The sequence below is a fragment of the Littorina saxatilis genome, linkage group LG16, assembly GCF_037325665.1.
Source record: "Littorina saxatilis isolate snail1 linkage group LG16, US_GU_Lsax_2.0, whole genome shotgun sequence".
NCBI lineage: Eukaryota > Metazoa > Mollusca > Gastropoda > Littorinimorpha > Littorinidae > Littorina > Littorina saxatilis.
Window position 1 is genome coordinate 43,282,029 of NC_090260.1, and position 18,354 is coordinate 43,300,382.

The following is an 18,354-nucleotide window of genomic DNA, read 5'->3' on the forward strand; positions in this document are numbered from 1 at the left end:
AACCCGAAGAAACAAAACTTTTCACACAAAAGTCATAGAAACCCGAAGAAACAAAGCTTTTCACAAAAAAAAAGTCATAGAAACCTGACGAAACACATTTTGTAAGGCCTTCAACACCATTTTATGACGCATACAGGTCTCTTGAGTGGCTGATTAGCACATATGTAAACCATACAGGCTCTTCAATAGTTTATTCTAGGCTACCGTAGTCGTTAGCGTATTGTGTGCAACTGCAATCAGTGACGTCAAGTCGGCTCCAGTCAAATATTATCTTTGGCTTCGAAAAAACGGCAGCAATTTTCTAAATCTCAGTACAGCAGAAGGAATCTGGCGTTATTGTAGGAGTTTGGCAGGTGTAAAGGGGAACAACTCCATGTGGGGCATGAGTCTCCCCAACGTATGTAGGATAAAATCTGTTCTACTGTATAGCCACTACGTCTTATAAAAGCAATCTGTTCTACTGTATAGCCACTGCGTCTTATAAAAGCAATCTGTTCTACTGTATAGCCACTACGTCTTATAAAAGCAATCTGTTCTACGGAATTATTGGCCTATTCAGTCGATCGTATGTTTCAACATAAACTGCCTTATTGTTGTTACATTTACAATGAGCTGCGCACAAAGGCATTATTCTTTTTCTTAGTGATGTGCTGTATACAAAGCTTCACTTCCCGTAAACTATTATGTCTACAAGCTTGCTCTGTAGTGTCAGCCTGGTTTAAATTTATTTATTTTATCTCTCTCTGCTTTTTCTTCAAAAGACAAAATTATCTTTACATAGGTTTTGTTAACACTTACAGTAACACACCAAAAAGATGTCACTTTAACAATTAAAGCTAGCAGTCTTCAGCAAGGCACATTGCTTCAGCAGGTTGCAGATTGAGGATGTTGCATTTGCATGGGTGGGAGCCCAAAATGTTGCTGGGACTGAACATTTTGGAAGGCCGGGGTCCAGGGGCTGCTAAGGCTCCGGCGGGAGGCAGGGGCAGCGCCCTTGCTGGGGGGTCTAGGGGGGCAGCGCCCCCCAGCCGAAAGTGAATTTTAGCATTTTAGGGAGAGTTTAGGTGGCTTCTCCTGACTTTAAATTTTAGAACAAGCTTTTTGGAGATGCATATGGCCAACAACAAAAAGTCTGTTTACGGTATCCCGACCGACCCTATTTTTTCGCGCGACCCTAGACTTTTTTTGGCATTTGGGGGGGGGAGAAAAAAAATCTTTGTTTTTTGGCAAAATAACTTAAAAATATGTTTTGGGGAAAAAAAAAAAAAAAGATCCCGATCTACCGACTTTATTTGTTTTGCCTATGTTACCGTAAAAAGACTTTTTTTTTTTTTTGGGGGGGGGGGGGGGGGGGCCTAATATATATATATATATACATCTTGTAACCTTGAAGGTTTTTGTAACTGACCAGCTGAAAATTAATTTTAGCATTTGATGAGGGGGCCTCTGCTGGCTTTAAAACTGGCAACAGCTAACAAACAACAACAATATGGGGGCGGGAGGGAGTGGGGGGGGGGGGGGGAGAGAATGCACAAAATCAAAAACCTCTATACTTGAAAATGTTTGGTTGTACATGTGAACAGCTCAGATCATGGGTAATTTTAACACCTTCACATTTAAATGCTTATTTTATAGCCATCCATTGAATTGAGAAGAAAACAAAGCATACTAAACTGCTAAGCATGAATCAAACAATAAGAAAATAAAAAGAACCAACAACATCGTTTTGTATGTGTGGGTAGTAAACATGTTTTATTTACAAAACACGGCGGAAAATGGCGACAAATTTGTTGCACAGCGACAGGTCACTTTCTTCAACCAAGGCCAGTACTTTCATACATGACAAAGGAAAGCAAATATGGCCTGAATAATAAAGTTATAGTGTTCCTTTGCGTGTCTGAGTGATAAACTGTTTTAACCAACTATCTTCTGAAACGTAATTGCACTCAGCAGATTTGTCTTCCGCTCATAACTTTCGTGTCACACGGTCTTTGCGACAAACAGATAGATCGCATTCTCGCAGAAAATCATTGACAACACAGACCAGTCATTTTTAGCATTGCATTTGGGAAGGGCTACTATTATAGTGTGTTTTAAGAAAGAAAAACATTACAGTATCGGCAGAACACGACCAAATGAGTTTTCGTGTCACAGCGTTATGGGCGTGAGATTGTTTAGACTTTTTGTTCTCACACTGTAGCAAAATCATTGACAACACAGACAAGTCAGTTTTAGCATAGACATTGGGAAAGGCTACTATTATCGTGTGTTTTAGGAAAGAAAAACATTATAGTATCGGCAGAACACGACCAAATCATGACAAATGAGTTTACGTTTTGGGCGTTATGGGCGTTTTTTCACACTGCAGATCATATCTCAAAAACTACGGAGTGGATCTTTATGAAATTTGATATGGATATTTTTGACTGGATTTTCTCATAGGTTTTTCCGTTTATTGATAGGATAGTTTGATGACGTCATATTTTACCGTTTGCCAAAAGGTCGAGGCAGCACTTTCACAGTTACAGTTTTTCATCAATTTGATCGAATTTCTTATCACACAATCTCAGATCTAGGCCGGATTATGGGATTGCATTTCAGTTTGGTCACTTAAAGTTTTGTTATTGAAATGTTTGTTCGAAATATGTCATTTTTTCAAATTTTTAAAAACTAATATTTGAAAAAAAAAATTTATATTGGTGTATTCCCTATTGCGTCCTGTATCTAAAACTATATAGTTTTGTTGTTTTGCATTGATAATTATGCTTACAAATGAAGAAAACCGATAAATAACCACTATCTTTATTTATGAAAAAAGACACTTAAAAACAACTTCTATCTATTCCTTACCATTTTCTGATTCCAAATATATATAGTTTCATGGTGTTTGACGTTGAAAATAGGCTAAAACTTAACAAACTCGGATCGTTGAATGGAAATTATACTTCCAAGCTCCGTGCAGCTGACAACATGATAAAAACACGTCATTTCAAGTGCGGAACACGCTCATGACGTCATACTGAAAGGTGATGAATTGTGGCTTCACCTTGCGATGTTTCATTTCAAACATGGTAACATTTTTAAAGGGGTTTCTTTCTCAGATTTCTGTTTGCCCTCTGTCTGTCTCTCTATGTCTCCGTCTGTCTGACTGATTCAATTAAATGTGTAATTACTTAGTTTTGCAAAAGTCAAACTAAGTATGATATACCTAATTGATTCAGGGCCGGTATGTGACAAACGGATTTGCACAAAATTTTATATTGGAGTTATGTGACGCAGGTGTACAAAATTTCATGGGCCACAAACTTTGAGTAGGCATCGCACGGTGAAATATTGTCCGTGCAGTGCAGTGCTGTCACGTGTGAGATGTAACCAATCAAAGAAGAATATTGACTGAGGTCGCGTTTTCACAGACCTTAGAGGACAGAGCTTTACAGACCACTGAAGGGGAAAGACAGGTCTCTTCTTTGGTAAAGTTTCTCACCGGGCGCTAGAGGTCGTTGGACTCGTGCCGCGGTATTGAATCGTTGGATTCAACTGCTGTGTTTACAGGTATTTATTGAATTGATATTTTGCTCGGAGATATTATTTTGCTCGGAAATATTGACTTGAGAAATGACCGGGAGAGTCATGAGTGAATTGGCTGAAAAGCGTGCGCTGTTGTCAGCCATTGTTGAAAAGGGAATGTTTACATGTTTTTTCGGAAATGAAGTCGCTTAGGAGTAAGCGGGTGTATATACTGTAACCGCATAAGTTAGTTGACGGTAGTGATAAAGAATGTCAGAAAAGTTTATTCAAGTATGGAGACTTATGGTAGTTTAAACTTGTGTATTTTAGCATCCCGGGCCGAGTGGGTCGCGGAAGTGGGGAGACGAGACGGGAGGTTCCGCCCTTACGTCCCGAGCCGTGAGTTGCGGGAGCGCAGGAGGGAGTCAGCGTGAAGCGCTGTAGAATGGGGACCCCGTCCCATTCCACCACGCGAAGACAGTTTGCGTGGGTGGTATGGATCAGTACGTGCCACTGAATGTGTGAGTACGACTGGGAAAAAGTAACCAGCGAGATAGCTGTACGGAGATACGTTCCCCAAGTAAACAAACACGAGACGTAGAGCGTTCGTGGTTTTGTTATCTGTGTGTAACAGAAATGACAATTGACAGAAGTATTGCCTGAGACAATGACTTCGTGTGTAGTGAGACAGACAGGCTCTCACGGAACAAAGCTTGAAGTGTTCTACGTGTGTGCACGTGAATTATAGACTGCATGAGAAAGTAACATGTGTGTATTTCTGTGCAGCTAGATTTCTGTATATTGACAGAAATAGAACTTTCATGTTGAGTGAGAGTGATTTGTAGAATGAATGGGAAATAATATGTTTATGTTGTGTTGATTATTTCAATAGAGGTACATGGGCAAAGGGCTGTAACCATGTTCTTGTCTTTGTGCCTGGTTGGAGTGTTGTGTGTGTGTGTGAAGGCTAGGTAGTAAACAGAGAGAAGCACGCACAATTTCTGATAGGAGTAAATATACATACATACAGACATACACACGTAAATTCCAGCCGTAACACCGTATTCTTGAAAAAGCTGCAACATTGTGTCCTGTAAAGTCAAACTGTCGTTTAACTACCGCCCGGTATTTATTTTTACTGCCCAGTAATTATTTATTTTCCCCCGGTATTAATGTGTGTCTGGCGGAAGGTCGGCCGCAGCTACCAGAATTGGTTATTTTTAGAATAGGAGATTCCTCATGCTTGCTCCTCTCTACAAACAATATTTGAACAAGATTTATTCTTGAAAAAGCTGCAAGTCATATACTGGCCTGTAAAACTCAATAAGTCCGCCAACTGCTAAGTGTTATTTATGAAACACCGGTAACTCCTTACCGGGTTGTCTCCGAGCTGTAAAGTTAGAGGACCTATCCCCCTCCTGTAAAGTCGCTACCTGTCAGTAACTTCACCAACACTGTCCATTAAAACCGTCAAGTTCGAATAAATCTTGTTCAAATATTGTTCGTAGATTTATGTCCCTCATGGACACACATTGGTGTCATTTAAGCACCGATGCCTTGCGGTCAAATACGAGCTTCTGCTCGCGAAAGATTTCAACCGATGCTCGATCATAACGGCGTGTTGCGAAAGCGTGCTTGCGTCTTGTTTACTGCATTACAGTGGCGAGAATTTGGTGTCTGATTCCGTAGCCGAACGGTTATCGAATTCGCCTGATGCGCGATTGAGTCGAGTTCAAATCGCCATCAGGCCTTACTTTTTAAAAAAAAAATTTCTTACTCTTTGTCATTAATTTTGTTTGTTTTTGTTTAGTTCCTTCGTGTGCAAAAGAGTACGTTGTAATATCAAAATTGATTTAAAAAATTAATTTTAGGCGAGAATGAGTTGTTTTTTTAAATTGATGGTTAACATGATATTACCGTTAACTACCCTGTATACGCCCACCCACCCTATGTACCAGTTTTGCCCAAAAGTGGGGGGTGGGCGTTTACTAGGTACTATACCCTTGGCAGGAGCGGGTCCTTAGCTAGAAAAACGATATTTTGGTCATTTGTCATAGAAGTGTTCAAAGGATGCATTATTGCACAACCCCCCCCCTCTCTCTCTCTCTCTCTCTCTCTCTCTCTCTCTCTCTCTCACACACACACACACACACACACACACACACACACACACACACTAACACTAACACACAAAATGAACCTCTTCAGACATCACTTCTCGCCAAAAATGAAGCTTTGAAGATGAAGACCATTGTTGGAACAGTCCGCGGTACAAGCCATCAACAACTGTACGACGAGTCAGGCTTTATTTCACTTTAAGAGAGGCGTAAACGTCAAAAATTTATATTATTTCACAAGATTGTACACCGTAAGGTGCCAAACTACTTTCATGCAATATTGCCACCATTAATATCAACTAATAATCCATATCGCCAGCGCAGACCTTTAGATAGGAAAGTTCCATCGTTTAACACTGAATTATACAAAAACTCATTTCTCCCATCTACAACACAACTCTGGAATTCTTCACCAGACTACATAAAACTTAGTAAGTTTGTTTGTTTGTTTATTTGTTGCTTAACGTCCAGCCGACTACGCAGAGCCATATCAGGACGAGGAAGGGGGGGATGAAGGGGGCCACTTGTCAAGCGATTCCTGTTTACAAATGCACTAACCCATTACTTGTGTCCCAGCAGGCTTTAGTAAAACTAAATTAATACCTACTGGAAGATTACCAGTTTCCAGTGTGTTAAAATAGGCTTAACCTATCTACTGCTGGACTTACATCAGAACACTAACAGATTAAACTATACATGAATCGCGAGACAAGCGGCAAGAGAAGAGATTTTTGGAAAAAATACAGGTGATTGAGCAAGAAGGCAGAAAAAGGAAAAGAATTCATGAAGAAAAAGAGAGCATGACAGGAAAGAGGAACCAAAAATCTACCTAACAGCAAACTAAAAAAGCTCCTGCGGTTCCAAAAACAGGAGGGGCCTTTAATTTCATAACCGCAGTGCCCCACTGCGGGAAACTTAGTAAGTCCCTCAAGCACTTTTTGTCAAAAAACTATTTAAGTCCGCCGTGTTATTGGTATTCTGGAGATCGCATATCACAAACAATTCACTGTAAGCTCAGGCTATATATGAGTGATCTTAATAACGATCTAGTGAGACGACACGTTGCTACAGATGCATCTTGTGACTGCGGATTCCCGTCCGAAACCGTAAAATACTTCATATTAGATTGTCCAAATTATCGCGAAGCACGTCAAGAAACCATACATACCCTCCCTAACCACAGTATTCACCTCCCCCACCTTCTAAATGGAGACAGACAGTATTCTCTAGATTTGAACAGGAACATTTTTTCCAGAGTACACTCGTTCATTGAACGTTCAGGCCGCTTTGGGCAAACCAGAATCAATGCTCCACAAGCCGGACAACAACTTTAATTTCTGCACAACTCCTACCCATCCCTCTTCTTTTTATTCCTTTTCTTCCTCTCCTTCCTTCCTCTTACTGTCTTTCTTTATAATGATTATGCAACGTTTATTATGTTATTATAATTTTGGATGATTATTGAGATGAGGATGATTATAATGATGATGCTTTGGATTTCCAATTTGGTTTATTTAGACAAATTGTTCAGCCGTTACCGCCTTACGTTATAATATCCATGCAGGAACACCACTTTAAGCTTCTAGCTTGTTGCTGTTACCTGTGTCTTTTGTATACATGTCATGATTGTAACATTTGTTGAAATAAACTTATGTTTAAACCAAAGATGAAGCTTTCGTTTCTTCTTTTTCCTCCCCGTCAAAAATGTATTGCGATTCTCTAGCCACTCCAGAAACCTTTTTCTGTCCAATCCCCGAAGCATGTCTAAGGAAAGGAAACAGCAGACTGAATAATCTTTATTTATTTTCCTTGTCTACTAGTCCACTGGTCGAAACTGGGGGTGGGCGTTTACTAGGTACTGTACCATGTACACCTGCATGCAACTGAGGTTTATAAAAAAAAAATTAAAAAAAATCTCCCCGTGTTTTTATTTCATTCAGTTTGTTTGGGTTGTTGCTATTGACTTTGAAACTGACACGCCGGCAAAAACGCCAGTAACGCGTGCGCAGAGAAGAGCAAGCATCGGGAATCTTCAATTCTAAAAATAACCAACTGGTAGCTGCCGACCATCCGCAAGACACACATGAATACCGGAGAAAAATAAATAATTACTGGGCAGTAAAAATAAATACTGGGCGGTAGTTAAACGACAGTTTGACTTTGACGGACACAATGTTGCAGCTTTTTAGCCAGCGTGTCAGTTTCAAAGTCAATAGCAACTACCCAAACAAACTGAATGAAATAAAAACACGGAGAGACCCTTTATTATTTATTTCTTATTTTTTTGTTTTTAATCTCAGTTGCATGCAGGTGGCTGCTACCGCATTTTAAAAGTTTTTTTTTCTCTCTCACCTTTGTTTTTTTTAAGCGGGAAGCATCCTTCTTCATGGTTATTTATTTAATTTTTTTAATCAAATGTTTACATGTTTAACACTTTCGTGACGGGATGCGACTATATTAGTAATAGCGCTGCAACGCCCACGGACGGGAAGCGACTATTTTAGTATTAGACATACAAGGTACACGACTCGTGATTGCTTCCCGGTTTTTGAAGCTTGCAAATAAATTGAGTTGTTTCCCTTGATACACTTGGCGTCCCCTTCTGCCATTTGCAAATCCGCCTGATTTGTGTGCGTTTTTGAGGAAAAAAAATGAATCAAAGGCGAGCCTTGTCTCGGGAGGAGATTCTTCGGATGTTGGACCTAGAGGATCCCGTAGAGCATGATTCGGACGTATCGTTTTCGCCTCACGAAAGCGATACAAGCAGTGAAAGTGAGGAAGAAACAGTCCCGTTGTTGCTAGTACGAGTCGGCAAACTACACGTGGTTGGCGGTGATACTGCTAGACGAACATGTATCTCGGAATCGTGCAGGAGCTATGGGGGCGTGGCAGCACTGATAACAATGGATGGCTGGAGCCTTCAAATCCTTTTGGAATTGTTCATAGGTGTACAGTTGGTACTTTGTTGTGAAAATGTGACTTATATTCAATATGGATTACCTAGACATCATTTGGTGAGTGTTAGATCTACAGTTTTGTTTCATTTGAGTCAGGATGCTGTGAGTGAATGCGTGATTTGCTTGTTTTTTTCTTTGTACTGTCTCCTTATTTCTGTGTACAATGTTAACAATATTTCAGCTAATTCATAGGTTTTACACCTTGTTTGGTTATAACATTATTTATAATACTTTCTGTTAAAAAATAACTTTTAAAAAAAGCAGTAGAAAATAAAACACACACAAAAAAACGTTAAAAAACACAAATTATCCCCCTTTCACCCCCCTTTCACCCCCCTTTGCTAAAACAAATCGCGTGACAAACTTATAAATAGCACGACTGAACTGGGCATCCATTTTTGAATTAGTACACACAATTTGGTGGTGATTGGACTTAATTCAAGCTTGCTAGACAGATTTCTTTACAGTTACTGATTTTTGGGAAGTTTCTTGGTGGCAAGCTTGGGCAGGCAGGACGTAAACGCCGTGGCAGTGCTAGTCACAATAGTGTTAAGTTAACAAACTTTATCAATAAACTAATATCATGTTAACCAAAGATTTTAAAAAAAAACTTCCAGCCTAAAATTATTTTTTTTAAATCAATTTTGCTATTATAACGTACTCTTTTGCACATGAAGAAAATAAACAAAAATGAACAAATGCCAAAGAGTAAAAAAAAAATTACGGGGAGATGGAGATTTGAACTCGACTCGATCACGCATCAGGCGAACATGAGAACCGTTCGACCACGGAATCAGTTGAATATACTGACACTGTAATGCATTAAAGAAGACGCTAGCACGCTTTCACCACAAGCCGGTATGATCGAGCGTCGGTTGAAATCTTTCGCGAGCGGTAAGCTTATCTCGTATTTGTCCACAATGCATTGGTGCTTAAATGACACCAATGTGTGTCCATGAGGGACATAAATCTACAAATAATATTTTAACAAGATTTATTCAAAATTGACGGTTTTAGAGGAGGGGGATGGGTCCTCTAACTTTACAGCTCGGAGACACCCGGGTAAGTCTTTACCGGAGTTTCATGAATAACACTTAGCGGACTTATCGAGAGGAAGTGGTTTTACAGGCCGGTATATGAGTTGCAGCTTTTTCAAGAATACGGGCCCAGGTCTCTAAATTCTTATTGTAAAATTGCGAGTTTTATTCAAAACAAATTTAATTGGTGTTTTAAACTCAATAATGGGGCATGCTGTGATGAGCAGAAGAATGTGTGTTTACGAGCAGAAAAAGCCCATCAAAGTCAAGAATCGTGTTTTTCTTTTTCTATTTTCACTGTGTAGCTTCCTACAGACACTAAGCAACAGTGTGGTACCACTTACAGTGCTATATCTTGTACAGTACTTTGTTTTTGACGTCTGTGCAACACTTCATTGACCCATGATCTGAGCTGTTCACACATGTATCACTCTTGCTTAGGGGGTCTACAAAAACAAGTGGTAAACACATTTCAAGAAGGTTTTTGAGAAACCCCTATGAGCTTAAACAAAATCTTAAAATTGGTGATGCACAAAAGTAACAAATCTTGTAAACTTGAAGGTATTTTTCACTAACCGCCTGAAAAAGTTTTTGTTTTAGCAATTCAAGAGTTGCTATTTGAGCCTCTTCTAGCTTTAAAACTGAAAACGGCACACACTTTTTTTTTTGGGGGGGGGGGGGGGGGGGATTAATGCACAAAATTAAAAAAAATCTTTACTTGAAGGTATTTGGTTGCATCACTCTTGCTAGGGGGTCTACAAAAACAAGTCGTAAACAAATTTCAAGAAGGGTTTTAGAAGCGGCTTGAACAAAAACTTAAAATTGGAGATGAACATAAGCCCAAAAAGAAAAATATGTCTGTTTCCGGTAACATTGCCGAAAAAAATAGGGTCGTCGATCAGTTTTTTTAATTTTATTTTTTATTTTATTTTTTTATTTTTTTTTACCTTTTCCTTACGTTTTGTAAACGTCTTTTTACGTGTTTTTATTTTTATTTTTTAAACGCTTCCTTAGTTTACTTACAATTATTTAGCACATGTTTTTGACCTAGAAATATTGAAACTAAATAAAGTATACTTGACTTCATTTTTTTAATTTTTGTTGTTGTTGCGAAAAGCGAAAAAAAACTTTTGGGTCGGCGCTTAAAAATAGGGTCGGTCGGGTTACCGGAAACAGACATTTTTCTTTTTGGCCCAATTAGAAATGTTTGTAAACTTGAAGGTATCTGATTTCATCACCTAGTTTTGTCTTTGTTTAAATCAAATGTTTACTGCATTAAAGGAAAATCGCCATGCAAACAAAGCAAACAGAAAATAATAGTCACCTCCCTTGTACTACACATTTTTACGTGTAGCTTATGATTTTATCATTGCAGGTGGTATTTTCTCAAATAATTGTTGAACCATAGCTTGAACCAAATGAGAAACAAGTTTCAAGTCAGTTTGTTTCAATTTAACACCTTCAAAAGGGCTAACTGCTCAGGTTAAAAAAGAAGGTTTAGACAAAAACAGAAATCCCCAGAGTTATATCCCTTGCTAATGCTATACACAGTCTTCTGATGCTACTTTTCAATTCATCATTTCAGGAGTTATATTCTAAAATTATTGTTGAATCATAGCTTGAATTAAAAGAGAAATATGTTTAAATTAAGTGTGTTTCACTTGCAAACTTTCTATAGGGCTCAATGTATCAGAAGGTAAATACCACTGTTCTTTATTTGGTGTTTAACGTCGTTTTCAACCGTTCAAGGTTATATCGCGACGGGGAAAAGGGGGAGGGGGGAGGGGGATGGGATAGAGCCACTTGTTAATTGTTTCTTGTTCACAAAAGCACTAATAAAAAAATTGCTCCAGGGGCTTGCAACGTAGTACAATATATGACCTTACTGGGAGAATGCAAGTTTCCAGTACAAAGGACTTAACATTTCTTACATACTGCTTGACTAAAATCTTTACAAACATTGACTAAATTCTATACAAGAAACACTTAACAAGGGTAAAAGAAGAAACAGAATCCGTTAGTCGCCTCTTACGACATGCTGGGGAGCATCGGGTAAATTCTTCCCCCAAACCTGCGGGGGGTAAATACCGCTGGTTCACAGATCAGGAATGCAATTTTTTTTTCTACCACACCACTAAAGGTCTCTAAATCCCTGCAAGAGGGGTATATCAAGTTGTGAGTGAGCAGAGATTTTAGCGAGAGCGTGCGGGAGGCGGGAGGGTGGTGAACCACTGTACATAAAGGGAAAGTTTGTGTGAGCGCCTGTGTGTGTTTTTAATCTAAGACAAATGTCGCCAATGTTTTTACAGAGTGATGTTAAATAAACGATTTTATCATCAGAGATTTGAAATAGATAGCAACTAAGATGCCACATTGGCAAGGATGACATGACATAACTGCTCCCCTACATGTCAATCAATCAATCAATATGAGGCTTATATTGCGCGTATTCCGTGGGTACAGTTCTAAGCGCAGGGATTTATTTATTTTCTATTTTATTTTTATTTTATGCAATTTATATCGCGCACATATTCAAGGCGCAGGAATTTATTTATGCCGTGTGAGATGGATTTTTTTTTTTACACAATACATCACGCATTGACATCGGCCAGCAGATCGCAGCCATTTCGGCGCATATCCTACTTTTCACGGCCAATTATTCCAAGTCACACGGGTATTTTGGTGGACATTTTTATCTATGCCTATACAATTTTGCCAGGAAAGACCCTTTTGTCAATCGTGGGATCTTTAACGTGCACACCCCAATGTAGTGTACACGAAGGGACCTCGGTTTTTCGTCTCATCCGAAAGACTAGCACTTGAACCCACCACCTAGGTTAGGAAAGGGGGGAGAAAATTGCTAACGCCCTGACCCATGGTCGAACTCCCAACCTCTCGCTTCCGAGCGCAAGTGCGTTACCACTCGGCCACCCAGTCCCCCACCCAGTCACTCAATTTGGTTATGGTGACCTTCTGTTGACTGAGTGAAAACAGCAGCTACCAGGGATAAAAGGTATAAAAAAAAAATTGCCAACATTCTTCCTGGGACGGAAATCTGTCCGTCGTCAGGGACGGAAGAAATCCCTCCCCTGCATTTGTTGTTTTAGTGTTAGAGAGGTTTGGTTAACCTTACCGTATGGCTGTGGTTCCGTCATGAGCCAGTACTGCGGTGTCTCTTCTGCGACATCAATCTCTATCTTGATGTCAGACAGAATTGCTGTGTCCCCTTCCTCCATGCTGCAGTGAGAAGCTTCTGCATGTACCTGTCTGGTAACTGGTGAAGGCCTTGATGGTTCCCCACTAGCACTGTTCACAGTTCAAGGCGTTACTGTAGAAAAAGAACAAAAAATATGGTACATGTACATGAGGAAAACGAGGATGAAATGGTGCAATGGTTATTCTGCTTGCACTTGCAGTAAAAACAAATCCATGGCAGCTGGTCGTTATGGTAATTCTTCCCACACCACATCACAACCACTAAAATAGCACAGGAACATCTGAACAGCCATTTTTAATTTTTCAAGGGAAAAAAGTCGTACTTGTCTTTCAAAAGTTGTTTGTATTCACAAACTACAAACATGGCAGTCGCGCCCCTCAGTATCTATATATATACGACTTGTGTCTGTGTGTCTGTGTGTGTGTGTGTGTTCGCGATGCACGGCCAAAGTTCTCGATGGATCTGCTTCAAATTTGGTGGGCATATTCAGGTAGACCCCGGACACAACCTGGTTGATGAGAATTTTCAACACGTGCTCTCAGCACGCAGCACTGAATCGATTTTGGTTTTTCTGTTCATCTTCCCAGATCCATTCCCAGTAACTCTTCCTTATCTTCTCCAGTGTTTTGCGTTTATCTCCCTTCCTTTGTGTGGCGTCAATCCATATTCCCGTTACTATTTTTTAGAACACAACGCTCAATCCATATTCCCGTTACTATTTTTAGAAGGTCACTGTCCCGGCAAAGCCGGGTATGTATTACTCTTCCTTATCTTCTCCAGTGTTTTGCGCGTTTATCTCCCTTCCTTTGTATGGTGCGCCGGCTTCCCGGCAAAGCCGGGTCCCCGGTGAAGCCGGGTATTCGGCTCTACTTTTTCCAGGCGAAGCGGGTATTCATCTAGTATCACTATATGCAAAGTAATCATTGTATGCAGAAATCAGCGATAAACAGGTGAAATAAGGCAAAAGCTATACGCACTCCGAGTGTTTGCAGGATTGCTGGGTCTGTATACACTGCGACAATTAAAAGTTCTGTTAAAACTCTTTTGTCATTGAAATGCCCCCTAACTAGTCGTTAGGAAGTAGCCAATGAAAAACCAATATGATGTATTGACTTCCGCTATCTCTTTTTCGGAGTGTCGAGGGTTGGCAAATAATGTACATTTACATAGTATACAACCACTTCTGGGTCACAAAGTGTGTTCCAAACTGCTGTGCAGCAACAGTTTTTGGGTGTTGGTTTTTTGTTTGTGAATGTCCCAAGCGTACTTTGATACGTGTACTATGAATCGAAAGTGCACTGCGTTCCTTCGCAAAATGGCGTCGCTGGAATGACAATCTGCATGTTGATGTTCTTGTCTGGTCTTTGATGTGCACTCGGAGAATGAAATCTACATTATATTTTCATTAAAGGCCGTGGAGCATCAGTTTTTTAATTGTTTTGCACAGCTGCTCCGCGTTCCTCTTGCAAAGTTGCTTTGGCAAATTCGCTTCGAGACTGGAAGTTAACGCCGGAGTTTAAAATTATACAGGAGCAGAATCGTGTATCCAGGTTTCCCAATTGCTTCGTTTCCGGCTGATTTATGTGGAGCACGTGATGCGCACAAAAAATATTGGCGGTCTAGAAGTGTCGTCTGCACACGTTGTGAGATGTCATTCGTTAGACCTCAATACACTCGGAGTGCGTATAACCAGTGTGACCGCACTGGCTATATGCACTCGGAGTGTATAGTAGTATACAGGGGTTAGAATCTTGTATACACTCCGGCGTTTTCGACACCACTTTGCAACAATTAGAGCTACATATCATATTTTCCAAAACACACAAGTCAACATCCCACAATAGCAATTAGCGGTAATCTTGAACTTAGTCATAGCTCAGATTTCAGAGGCATCTAAGCCTCCAAATTTGCAGAACCTGCACTTGTAAGTATAACAATTCATTTTAGATCCCTTTGATGTCACGGAATGAACTGATCTTTGTGTACAAATGTCCCCCGAAATCGGCGTATGGCTGCCTGAATGGCGGGGTAAAAACGGTCATACACGTAAAAATCCACTCGTCCTGAAAACATGAGTGAACGTGGGAGTCTAAGCCCATGAACGAAGAAGAAGAAGAAGTGTACAAATGCATTTCGTTTACATGCGTCAAACTCAAAGACGGAATTATGATTATCCGTGAATTCCGACAGGGGATATATAAAGTTCTCTGTCGTGTATATGATGTCGCTTGGTTGAAAACGTAAGCTTTCTGGCGTCATTTTCATCGATCAAACAACCAAATTAATCAATTATGCTAAAGTTTGGAGCTCAATCCGTCACTTAATTTCACGACAAAATAATGTTCTTTGGCTTGTATCAAAAATAAGTAAAGAATGCCACTGAATTCTGATCTATGAATTTAACACACTAAAGCATATCAAAACACTCATTTAAACCAACCTAGTTTCAACAAAACATTGTTTTACAATCTTTCGATTTACAAGCTTTTCAGGTACCATGCTAAAACTAGCAATCATAACAATGATCTACCTTGTAACGTCGTTTTGCACAAAACTGCCAAATGACAAAGGAATAGACACGACACAAAACAAATAATGTATTGAAACATACTGAACAGACCCAGTGCCTGAGTGTGTTTTTGTCCATGTTTTTACTGCACACGCTTTTTTGAGGGCTCAGACTTTTTGTAAAGTTACAGATGTGACTCAACACCGACTACAACTACGCCGATTATATATTTTAAGACATCTTGGTAAAAAGACACACAATTTAGTAGATTTTCTGGTAAAGAGCTTATACCAAGGGAGCGGTCTGACTAATTACTATGCGACCGCACGCGACCTTGCACTACCTTGCGCGACCTCAAACTAAAGCATGTACATGTAATATTTTTATATATATAGTATCTTCACAACATTATCTGACTTTATACCAAGTTTTAAGTCAAAGACATTAAAATAACGGAGATATAATGTATTTTGCGACGAGCTATCGAGCGAAAGTGAAAGCATCGTGGTTCAGCGTCCGACCATGTTCGCACCTCAAACTAAATAATGTTCATGTAATATATTTATATATCTAGTATCTTCACAACATTATCATACTTTGTACTAAGTTTTAAGTCAGAGATATAAAACATAAGGAAGTTATGATGTATTTTCGAAGAGCTAGCGAGGCAAAAGTGCAAGCATCGGATATCTGCGTCCGACCATGTTCGCATTGTTTTTAGAATCGCAGGCACGACCGTAAACTAAAGTATGGTTTTGAATATTCTTACATATTTAGTATCTGCACAACATCATCTGCCTTTACACAGAGTTTTAAGTCACAGAAATAAAACATTATGGAGTTATGATGTATTTTTGAAGAGCTAGCCAACGAAAGGGCAAGCCAAGCCGGACTGCCTCGGATCTTTCTTTCTTTCTTTCTTTCTTTCTTTCTTTATTTGGTGTTTAACGTCGTTTTCAACCACGAAGGTTATATCGCGACGGGGAAAGGAGGGAGATGGGATAGAGCCACTTGTCAATTGTTTCTTGTTTACAAAAGCACTAATCAAAAGTTTGCTCCAGGGGCTTGCAACGTAGAACAATATATTACCTTACTGGGAGAATGCAAGTTTCCAGTACAAAGGACCTGCCTCGGATCAAGTCCGCATTGTTTTTAGAAGCGCAGGCGCGAACTCAAACTTAAAGTATGTTAACGTAATATTCTTATATGTCCAGTATCGTCACAACACTATGATGATAATTATGATAATCATGATTATGATAATGATGATGTTAATCAGTGATGGTGATGATGATAATAGGCTACTCGAACGATGGGAGCAAAAGAGAGCGATAACTAGGAGAAAAAAAGAACTAGCATATACAACAACAACAACAACAACAGTCGGCGTGTGTGTGCGTGTGTGTGGATGTGTGTAAGTGTTTATTTGTGTATACGTGAGTGTTTGTGTGTGTGTGTGTACGTGTACTGTGTGCGGTGTGTGTGTGTGTAAGTGTGTGTGTGTGCCCGGTGTTTCAGTGTGTGTGTGTGTGAGTGTTTGTGTGCGTGTGTGTGTTTGTGTGCGTGGGTGTGTATGTATGTGTGTGTGTGTGTGTGTGTGTGTGTGTGTTAGTGTTTGTATATGTGTTTGTGTGTGCGTATGTATTTGAGGTTTGAGTGTGCGTGAGTGTGTGTGTTTGTGCGTGTGTGTGTGTGTGTGTGTGTGTGTGTGTGTGTGTGTTTGTGTGTGTGAGCCTTGTTTGTTTGCGTGTGTGTGTGTGTGTGCATGTGTGTGTGTGTGTGTGTGTGTGTGTGTGTGTGTGTGTGTGTGTGTGCTAGTGTTTGTGTTAGTATTTGTGTTTGTGTGTGCGTCTGTATTTGATGTTTGAGTGTGCGTAAGTGTGTGTATATGTGTGTGTGTATATGTGTGTGTGCTGCTTTCCGAATCCTCCCTCTGTGTTTGTACGGGCTTGGGACCGTTTTGACAAGACACGTCAAAGCCACATTAGGGACTTGGATTATTTATAAAAGGAGACAGATTGAATTAAACATTAAGTTAAACGAGTGAGTCCCTTAATTAGAGGTCGCGCGCTCTCGAAACAGGTCGTGCGCTGTTTTAATTTGTTGTTGGACATGGTCTGGTTAGACAAATATCCGCTACTTTTTCAGTTAAAGATGCCTGATATTGACACGCTCATAAGATTGAAGCTCATAAGATAATTGCCTATGTGATTTTGTTTATGTTTTGAGCAAGGAGCTCTCTATACAGTACTCCTTGGTTTTGAGACAAACGCACAACACTTTCTTTGGTTTCTGAACAATTTCATTTTATTTATAAGTTGTAGCCTACACTGCCTATCTCAAGCAGAGACAGCTGATACACGTGAGATAAACACGGCTGACAGCAACATTTTTAATCAGCAAAACTGCATAACAACCCGCAAAGAGCTTTTGCATACTTTGACATTCTCAAAACAAATCTTCTTGTATCTTGATGAAAAGAAACGATATCGGCAGTTTCAAGTTACTGACGTTACTGTGGCAATGGTTTTCGATGTACCCTTGCCGGCTGCTTGCTTCTCTCTTCCCAAATAGTTTTGACTAATGTGTAACGGCCTAAGTGCTATAAGATGCAAGCGCCTTGCAAGTCACCCAATGTACCCTTGCCGGCTGCTTGCTTCTCTCTTCCCAAATAGCTTTATAATTGATGTTACGTGTAACGGCCTACTGCATGCTATAAGATGCAAGCGCCTTGAAGTCACCCAATGTACCCTTGCCGTCTGCTTGCTTCTCTCTTCCACATTAGTTTTGACTGATGTATAAAGGCCAACTCATATAAGGTGCCAGCGCCACGTGACGCAAGCCCCCCACATTTTGTTGACTCATAACGTGCATCTAATTTAATGGTGCCAGCTTCAATCACCAACGTAACTCCCTATACCCAGGCCAACCAGAACTTTCATTGTTAACGGTTACTCGCTTCTTACTCCCCTAATTGTTTATCGCAAACGCCCACGTAGAAGAATTAAGC

General features: G+C 39.9%; 1 long non-coding RNA gene across 1 annotated transcript in view; it reads right to left on the bottom strand.

Annotated features, from left to right (window-relative positions):
- The window catches only part of LOC138949676 (uncharacterized), a 66,277-nt gene extending 50,894 nt beyond the window's left edge, over positions 1 to 15,383 (bottom strand). The window contains exons 1-2 of the long non-coding RNA XR_011450394.1: positions 15,276 to 15,383; positions 12,752 to 12,946 (exon numbers count right to left, since the gene is read on the bottom strand). This is a non-coding gene — a long non-coding RNA (uncharacterized lncRNA). The remainder of the gene's footprint in view (positions 1 to 12,751; positions 12,947 to 15,275) is intronic.
- Positions 15,384 to 18,354: the final 2,971 nt, after the last annotated feature.